This window comes from Colossoma macropomum, unplaced genomic scaffold, assembly GCF_904425465.1.
Source record: "Colossoma macropomum unplaced genomic scaffold, Colossoma_macropomum, whole genome shotgun sequence".
Lineage (NCBI taxonomy): Eukaryota > Metazoa > Chordata > Actinopteri > Characiformes > Serrasalmidae > Colossoma > Colossoma macropomum.
This window is the reverse complement of record NW_023495723.1, coordinates 220,454-229,514: the sequence shown is the minus strand read 5'-3', so window position 1 is coordinate 229,514 and position 9,061 is coordinate 220,454. Positions and strand designations below refer to the sequence as shown.

General features: G+C 37.6%; 1 long non-coding RNA gene across 1 annotated transcript; it reads right to left on the bottom strand.

The window, feature by feature from the left end:
- Positions 1-2,755: 2,755 nt before the first annotated feature.
- On the bottom strand, positions 2,756-7,306 carry LOC118802874. Its single transcript, XR_005006790.1, has 3 exons — positions 6,377-7,306; positions 3,953-4,021; positions 2,756-2,774 (listed from the first exon to the last, which is right to left on the bottom strand). It is a non-coding gene; the product is annotated as an uncharacterized LOC118802874 (long non-coding RNA).
- Positions 7,307-9,061: the final 1,755 nt, after the last annotated feature.

Below are 9,061 nucleotides of genomic sequence, written 5' to 3'. Positions count from 1 at the left end.
TGCTTAGCAACGGCGTCTTAGTGGAGTGATATAGTGTGAAAAAACTGTGATGTTATGGTGAAATAACAGCACAGTTAGAATGCTTCTCAACCAATCAGCTCGTGTGGCCGGAACTAACTGTTGTATATCATACTACACTATACCATATTTGACTATACTAGTATATAATAGTATATTGTGTACTTTATCATATACTTTATCATACTATACTATACTAGACTGTACAACAGAGTATACTAAACCATACTACATTAAACTATACAGTAGGCTATGTTACACTATACTACATTAAACTGAACTACCGTGTACTACACTATACTATACTATTCCATAGTGGACAATACTACATTAGACTATGCTAGAATATACTATACTATCACACACTAGATTATACTACAGTTTGCAACTCATTTAAAAAAAAAATAGACCTTGATAAAACAGAGCATAGCTCAGCCAGCTGAAGTTCCTATAACCTTCCTGATAAGCCACCTACATCAGTAATGACATTGTTCTCTTTTATCAGTTATCAGGAGCTTACATCTGTTGTAAACAAATTAAATTCATTCACATGTGATCTTGACCCTGTTCCTTTTTCTCTCCTTAGGATGACTTTGTTCAAAATGATGTTTTGACTATTGTAAATCGCTCTCTGTCAACAGGCGCTTTTCCAGATTTATTTGTTCTTTCTTACTGTAATATTATCTGGCCATGTACTTTCAAAAATAACATAAGTTGTTTACATATTTCGGAGGCCATTTGTTAGAAAGGTCACATAGCTAATTATTATGTGAACTTTCATCCACTTTTCCAAAATATTCAAACACTTAATGTGTATGAAATCAACCACAAATATACCAGGTTATTTTCTGCATTACACACAACTGTCTTCCTGAATGCTCAGAATGACATGACAACTTTAAAGCTCATCATTACTCCACAAGATCTTCTAATAACCTCCATACAGCTCTCTTTAGGACATCGTTTATCAGTTAACATTCTTTCATCAAGGTCTTTCAATCTAGAACTGTGTACCGCCTTATCTAAAGGAAACTGTAACTGTCTTATCAGCTTTAAACAATAGGGCAAAACTCATCTGCTTTCACTCTAAAAAAATCATATACAGAACAATATTTCTGTTTGTTTTCATCTGTTCAGGAGGCTAATAATATGGGTTTTCATGGCCGAGCAACTACGCACAAGCCGAAGATCACTATGCGCAATACCAAGTGTCGGCTGGAGTGGTGTAAAGCATGGCTTCACTGGACTCTGGAGCAGTGGACACGTGTTCTCTCATACTTCTCTATCTGGCCGTCTGATGGACGAAGCTGGGTTATGGTGGATACCAGGAGAACACTACCTACTGGAATGCATAGTGCCAACAAATAGGTTTGGTGGAGGCTGTTTTTCAGGGTTTGGGCCCCTCAGTTCCAGTGAAGGGTGATGTTGATGCTACAGCTCACAAAGACATTCTAGACAATAATACACTTCCAGCTTTGCATCAGTAGTTTGGGGAGGAGCCTTTCCTGTTCCAGCATGACTGTGTCCCTGTTCACAAAGTGAGCTCCATAAAGTCGTGGTTTGATCAGTTTGGTGTGGAGGAACACCAATGGCCTGAACAGAGCCCTGACCTCAACCCCACTTAACATCTTTGGGATGAACTAGAACGGAGAATGTGAGCCAGGCCCTCTCGCCCAACATCAGTGTCTGACCTCACTAATGCTTCTTTGACTAAAGCTTCCCAGAAGAGTGGAAGCTGTTGGGGCTGCAAAGGGGGACCAACTCCATATTAATGCCTATGGTTTTGAAATTGAATCTCCAACATACCCATATAGGTGTGATAGTCAGGTGTCCACATACTTTTGGCCAAAGAGTGTATATGTTTTTGGGAGTGAGCTTTACACATTCAAAAATCGTGATTAAATATATGGAAAAATAGAAGTGCATTTCCATTATACATCAGCTTTTATTCTTTTCAAAAACTTGGTATATTCAAAATTACTATAATTAGATATTCAGCATTTTGGAATTAAACTCTTCAGAAGCTCTTTAGACTTCATATGTATTCAAATCTATCTGCTAGCTTCTGTAGATCTGTAGTGCATCTAGGTTGCTGACTTTTTCTGAGTTTTCAATAATAAGAAAAATAATGATAATATATAAAAAATAATAGAGTATAAATAATAATACTGTACAAATATTACCGCACAACCAATAATTACTTAAACATTTATTAACATGCAAATAAGCTATCCAGATTATCAAGTCAAGTCTTTACTGTACATGTGGTATATACAAAATTCTATAAAAAATCCAAAGATATGTATTTAGATCTAGTTTAAAAATGTAAACATGTAAGCAAATTCAAACAGAAGCAGACGAGATGCTGTGTTATTCTGTATGGATCTTGAAGGCAGTGAGGTCTTCATTCCACACGGCTACATGTTGACTTCTTGGATGGTGGAATAGAGCGGATCACTCTGAGGGATGAAAACAAACATCTACTGTAACACATTACTGTGTTGTTAGCACTGTTTACACTTCAAACTGGACTTTAAATACGTCCGCTGACGTTTCAGAGGTCTGATAACATCATGAAGACAGAAAAGAGAACTGAAACAGGAGAACTGTGTTATGCATTCAGAGTTTCATTAGTTTGCTTATTTAAGAAATGTTGATGTATGAAAGTGAGACATGTTACAGGTCATTTACCGGGTTGTTCTCAGAGGACTGAGCTTGTGGTATAAAAGGGGAAGCTGCATTTTGGTTCTTCAAGCCTGATAAACAGAAAACAATTATGACATTATGGTATAACATTATGACCACCTCCTTGTTTCTACACTCATTGTCCATTTTATCAGCTCCACTTACTATATAGGTGCACTTTGTAGTTCTACAGTTACAGACTGTAGTCCATCTGTTTCTCTGCATACTTTGTTAGCCCCCTTTTACCCTGTTCTTCAGTGGTCAGGACCCCCATGGACCCTCACAGAGCAGAAACTATTTGGGTGGTGGATCATTCTCAGCACTGCAGTAACACTGATGTGGTGGTGGTGTGTTAGTGTGTGTTGCGCTGGTCTGAGTGGATCAGACACAGCAGTGCTGCTGGAGTTTTTAAACACCTCAGTGTCGCTGCTGGACTGAGAATAGTCCACCAACCAAAAATATCCAGCCACTAGCGTCCTGTGGGCAGCGTCCTGTGACCACTGATGAAGGACTAGAGGATGACCAACACAAACTGTGCAGCAGCAGATGAGCTATTGTCTCTGACTACATCTACAAGGTGGACTGACAAGGTAGGAGTGTCAAATAGAGTGGACCGTGAGTGGACACAGTGTTTAAAAACTTCAGCAGCACTGCTGTGTCTGATCCACTCGCACCAGCACAACACACACACATATATATATATATATATATATATATATATATATATATACACACAAAATAACTCTGTAGTTGATGTGTAACTTATTTTTACTTCTGTATAGGATAGTATTGAGTCTTGAGGTTGTTGATCTTTTTATGAAAGTGCTCAGATGAAAGACATCAAAACCAAATCGCTCATATTAATGCCAACATAGTTTCTGTATAAAATACAATGGTGCATCCAAAAAAAGACACAGAACTTCATTTGTGCAATTACTAATGCACAGAAACACTACAAAAAGTCTAATAGAAATACCATTAACATTCTCATTGGTTCTAACACGTTACTGTAGACATGCAGACATGATGTTAAAATGCAGCCCTGGACTGTGTGGTCAGGAACTAGTCTGAGATGGTACATGTGGTAAAAGGATGTGGTTCCACACGCTGCCTGTTGAGGAAGTCTGTTTAGCTGAGTGCTGCATAATCTTATACAAAGAAGCAGAAGCAGGAGATTTTAATCAGCGCTGTAGCATCAGATAAACAACAGTAGATGTAGATAAACAACAGAAACGTCTGAAGTCTTTACCCAGTTTTATGACATCTGGATCCCCTGCCAGCACGTAAATGGCTTCATATTCCTTTGGAGGAGAAGATGCTGTGAAAGAGAAGAGAAATCCAGTTAATAATCAACACCACGTCTGTACATAGACTGCCTGTAAAACGTTTAGGGACACCTTGCTTTCTACTCAGTATTTGTACTCCGGCTTGTTTTGGATTCTATAGTATTTGTACTTGAACTTGTCCAGGACATGTCTTGGTTTCAATAGTATTTATACATGAACTTGTCTAGGACATGTCCTGGACTCAGTAGTATTTGTACTTGAACTTGTCCAGGACATGTCTTGGACTCAGTAGTATTTGTACTTGAACTTGTCCGGGACATGTCTTGGTTTCAATAGTATTTATACATGAACTTGTCTAGGACATGTCCTGGACTCAGTAGTATTTGTACTTGAACTTGTCCAGGACATGTCTTGGTTTCAATAGTATTTATACATGAACTTGTCTAGGACATGTCTTGGACTCAGTAGTATTTGTACTTGAACTTGTCCAGGACATGTCTTGGTTTCAATAGTATTTATACATGAACTTGTCTAGGACATGTCTTGGACTCAGTAGTATTTGTACTTGAACTTGTCCAGGACATGTCTTGATTTCAATAGTATTTATACTTTAACTGGTCAAGGACATGTCTTGGACTCAGTAGTATTTGTACTTGAACTTGTCCAGGACATGTCTTGGACTCAGTAGTATTTGTACTTGAACTTATCCAGGACATGTCTTGGTTTTAGGAGTATTTATACTTGAACTTGTCCAGGACTTGTCTTGGACTCCAAGTATTCATATTTGAACTTGTCCAGGACATGTTTTGGTTTCTATAGTATTTATACATGAACTTGTCTAGGACATGTCTTGGACTCAGTAGTATTTGTACTTGAACTTGTCCAGGACATGTCTTGGTTTCAATCGTATTTATACATGAACTTGTCTAGGACATGTCTTGGACTCAGTAGTATTTGTACTTGAACTTGTCCAGGACATGTCTTGGTTTCAATAGTATTTGTACTTGAACTTGTCCAGGACATGTCTTGATTTCAATAGTATTTATACTTTAACTGGTCAAGGACATGTCTTGGACTCAGTAGTATTTGTACTTGAACTTGTCCAGGACATGTCTTGGACTCAGTAGTATTTGTACTTGAACTTATCCAGGACATGTCTTGGTTTTAGGAGTATTTATACTTGAACTTGTCCAGGACTTGTCTTGGACTCCAAGTATTCATATTTGAACTTGTCCAGGACATGTTTTGGTTTCTATAGTATTTATACATGAACTTGTCTAGGACATGTCTTGGACTCAGTAGTATTTGTACTTGAACTTGTCCAGGACATGTCTTGGTTTCAATAATATTTATACATGAACTTGTCCAGGACATGTCTTGGACTCAGTAGTATTTGTACTTGAACTTGTCCAGGACATGTCTTGGTTTCAATAGTATTTATACATGAACTTGTCTAGGACATGTCTTGGACTCAGTAGTATTTGTACTTGAACTTATCCAGGACATGTCTTGGTTTTAGGAGTATTTATACTTGAGCTTGTCCAGGACATGTCTTGGTCTCAGTTGTATTTGTACGTGAATTTGTCCAGGACATGTCTTGGATTCAGTAGTATTTTTATTTTGGCTTGTCTTGGACCCCATTGTATTTGTTCTTGAACTTGTCTAGGACTTGATAGTTTTGATTGACTGATACTCTGATTCATCTTGGATACAAACATAATCTGTATTTATATTTGTCTTTGACTCCATAGTATTTGTACCTGGTTTTATTATGTATTCTAACTCGTCTTGGTCTAAGCAGTATTTGTTTTTGGACTTGTCTTGGACTCCAAGTATTTATACTTGAACGTGTCTGGAACTTGGGCTCAGTAGTGTTTGGACTTTGGCTTGTCTTGGACTCTACACTATAGTGTTTGCATTTAGACATGTGGTTGATTATATTCAGTAGTCCTTGTACTGGGACATGTCTTGCGATTGTAGTATTTGGACCAATCTTGGTCTCGGCCATTCATGTTGCCAAAATTTTTTCTAACCCTGAAACTTGACTAGTCATAATCTTGGACTTGTCTTGACTACAGCCCTATTAAAAGCACACACTGAAACTTTTTTGCCTTAAAGGTGGTTTAAACACCTGACAGGTTGAGTGCTGATGAGTGCTGACATCACAACATGGGAATAAAATGGTTGGCCTTTTCCATTATTCTCGAAGTTGTAATGTCATTAATATTTGCATAACAGTGTTTTCCTTAGTCTTTAATAAGTTATAATAAAGCTTATAATAAAACATGCTCATCTATTTGAAAAGCTAGGTGTCCCGTGTAATTTGACAGGTCATGTACACCAGCTAAAGTGTGTCACTGCATGAGTCAAACTCTGTTAAGGCTCACCAGGCTGTGTGGTCGGTGCAGCGTCATTTATGGTTTCGTAGACATGATCAGTCTTCTTGGCTCTGGCAGCTGAGAACAGTAAGACAGACAGTTCAGTACAGGATGATGTGTTGATTAAAATGAAATTTATTACTGGTATGTTGAAGATGTTGGAATGCAGCTTGTCATTTTAACACAATCTCTCACCTTTCCTTTTGAAATAGCATCTCTGTAGAAACAGAGCCAAAACTATCAGCAGCACCCCGACCAGCACAGCAATAGCGATAATGAAACCTACAGTCACAAGAGACGTGGTTTAGATTACTGGATTCAGAATACATAATGTAGAAATGAGAGTAGAGGATGTTGTGCTGTGCTAATGTGTCCATTTCCCAGGTGCAACTTACTATCCAAGGCCTGTTATTTACACTCTTCAAATAAAGGTACCACAAAGGTGTGAGTGATAGATCTTCATAGAAGAAGTGTGTGTATGTTGAGAGTGTGAAGAACCTTCATCGAATGTAAAGGTTCTTCTTGAAAACATTTACGCTACATAAACCTTTACATTATGTGGTTGTCCTTTAAACTTTAACAAAAGTTCTTCACTCTCACACACTTCTTTTACAAAAATGGTTCACCAAAACTGTGCATATGCAAAATACGCCAAAGAACATATTAAAGAGTATATCTAAGTATGTCTGGATGTTTCATGTTTAGACAGAGGACAGATTCCCAGCTACTCTTCCTTGTCCAGTTCCATGTCCAGTTACTGACTATGAGGAGGAACAGAGAATTAATTTAGATGCTGCTCATTATAAAAGTCCTTGTGACGTGAGCAGGAGGTTCACAGTGATCATAACTGCTGATGTGATGTCAATACTGGTGGTGCTGATGGCACCTGAACTTCCACACTTGCAAAAGAACATCATATGAATGATTGTTGTGCTTCTTATTAACCCCTTAACCCTCTGTTGCACGGTGTTGCCATATGGCAACTATTACTTTATCTCAATTTTACCAAAAATCAGTAATATAAAATCTGTTTTCCTATTTAATTGTTGAATAAGGGTCTTTTACTTTGAAATGACAAATAATTTATGACATCACATGAGCAGGAATTCTTAGTATGATGTTGTTATTACCATATATTCCAAATACCTTTTGAAAATGTATTAATTTATAATATTTGTGAATATTGGGTCGTATGTTTGTATTAAGTATAAGTTGGATTTGTTTGGTCTTGTTTTTTTTAATAAAATGATGTTTTTAGAGAATTTGTATTTTATGGTGCTTTTTTTCCGATTTATTGGTGCTGTGGTATGATTGAGCATTGTTGCCATATGGCAACAATTTACCAAATACCCCACTTAAAAAAATATATATATATTTTTTTCAAATATTTCCATTATTTAAGCAATTTTAAATAACCACACGTTAAAACATTTTTATCATGTTTAAGTAATAATTGCAGTAGAGGGTTAAATAGCCAGGACCTGCCAGCAGGTCTAAACAGTTATTACATACATCTAAACACTCAGTCCCGCTTCTCTCTTTATGTCATCAGCATACATGTTAAACAAGAATAGTGGAGTATGTTATTCAGTTCTTATGGATGAGTTATGGAGTCCCTATGTAGACTTTAAATAGTGTCACCACATATCTGACAGCAGCACCATTAGCTGTGTGGCCTTACTGTATGTACTAGTACCTTTATTGTGGGCTGGTTCTCCGTTTCTTTCATTTTTACCATGACTTCCACTTTCTCTTCATAAAGAGCAGTAAGTAGCACAGATAGCATGTGATTAACATGTGTACATAATATAATCAGTGGTATGAAATAATGAAAACACTACTTTAGTCTGTGATTAAACATAGTGTGCCTAACACATTCAGCTGTGTCTTACCATCCTTTTCCCACTTTTTCCACTTTTTGTTAGGATGTGCAGACTGTGTTGTGTTGCTTGAAGCTTTTGAAGAGTCTGCAAAAGAAAACACACCAAATTTTAACTGTTAAAACTCACAGATTTACTGAAAAAGATGCTAATTACTGACAGTTTGTTGACTCTCAGTCTAGCAGCTCATCGACTTAGAATTTCATACAAATGAAAATCATCTTTCAACAGCCAAGCTCTTTACTAACATCTGACCAGCGCAGTACAACCATATTTACATTTACATTTACATCATTTAGCAGACGCTCTTATCCAGAGCGACTTACAAAAAGTGCTTTGTCTATCCAGAGAAAGAATCTTTGCTAGCTACCAATAGGTTAGAGAGAAAGACAGTCCTAAACTTAGATACTGCTAGAATCAGAAAGTCATTGACACCTAGTGAAAAGGAACAGAGTTAAACACAGAACAGTGCAATACGATACAATACATAAGTGCTGTACAATACATTACAATCAATACTTAATTCAGTGCTCATTTAAGTGCTGTATAAAGAGATGTGTCTTCAGTCTCCGTTTGAAGACAGCGAGAGACTCTGCTGTTCGGACAGCCAGTGGGAGTTCGTTCCACCACCTGGGTGCCAGCACAGAGAACAGTCTAGATGTTTGCCTTCTGCGCGCTTTGGAGGATGGCGGGTCAAGCCGAGCTGTACTCGAAGCTCGAAGGGCTCGTGGTACAGTTCGAGATTTGACCATTGCCATCAAGTAGGGAGGGGCTGGTCCATTTTTGGCTTTGTAGGCAAGCATAAGGGTTTTAA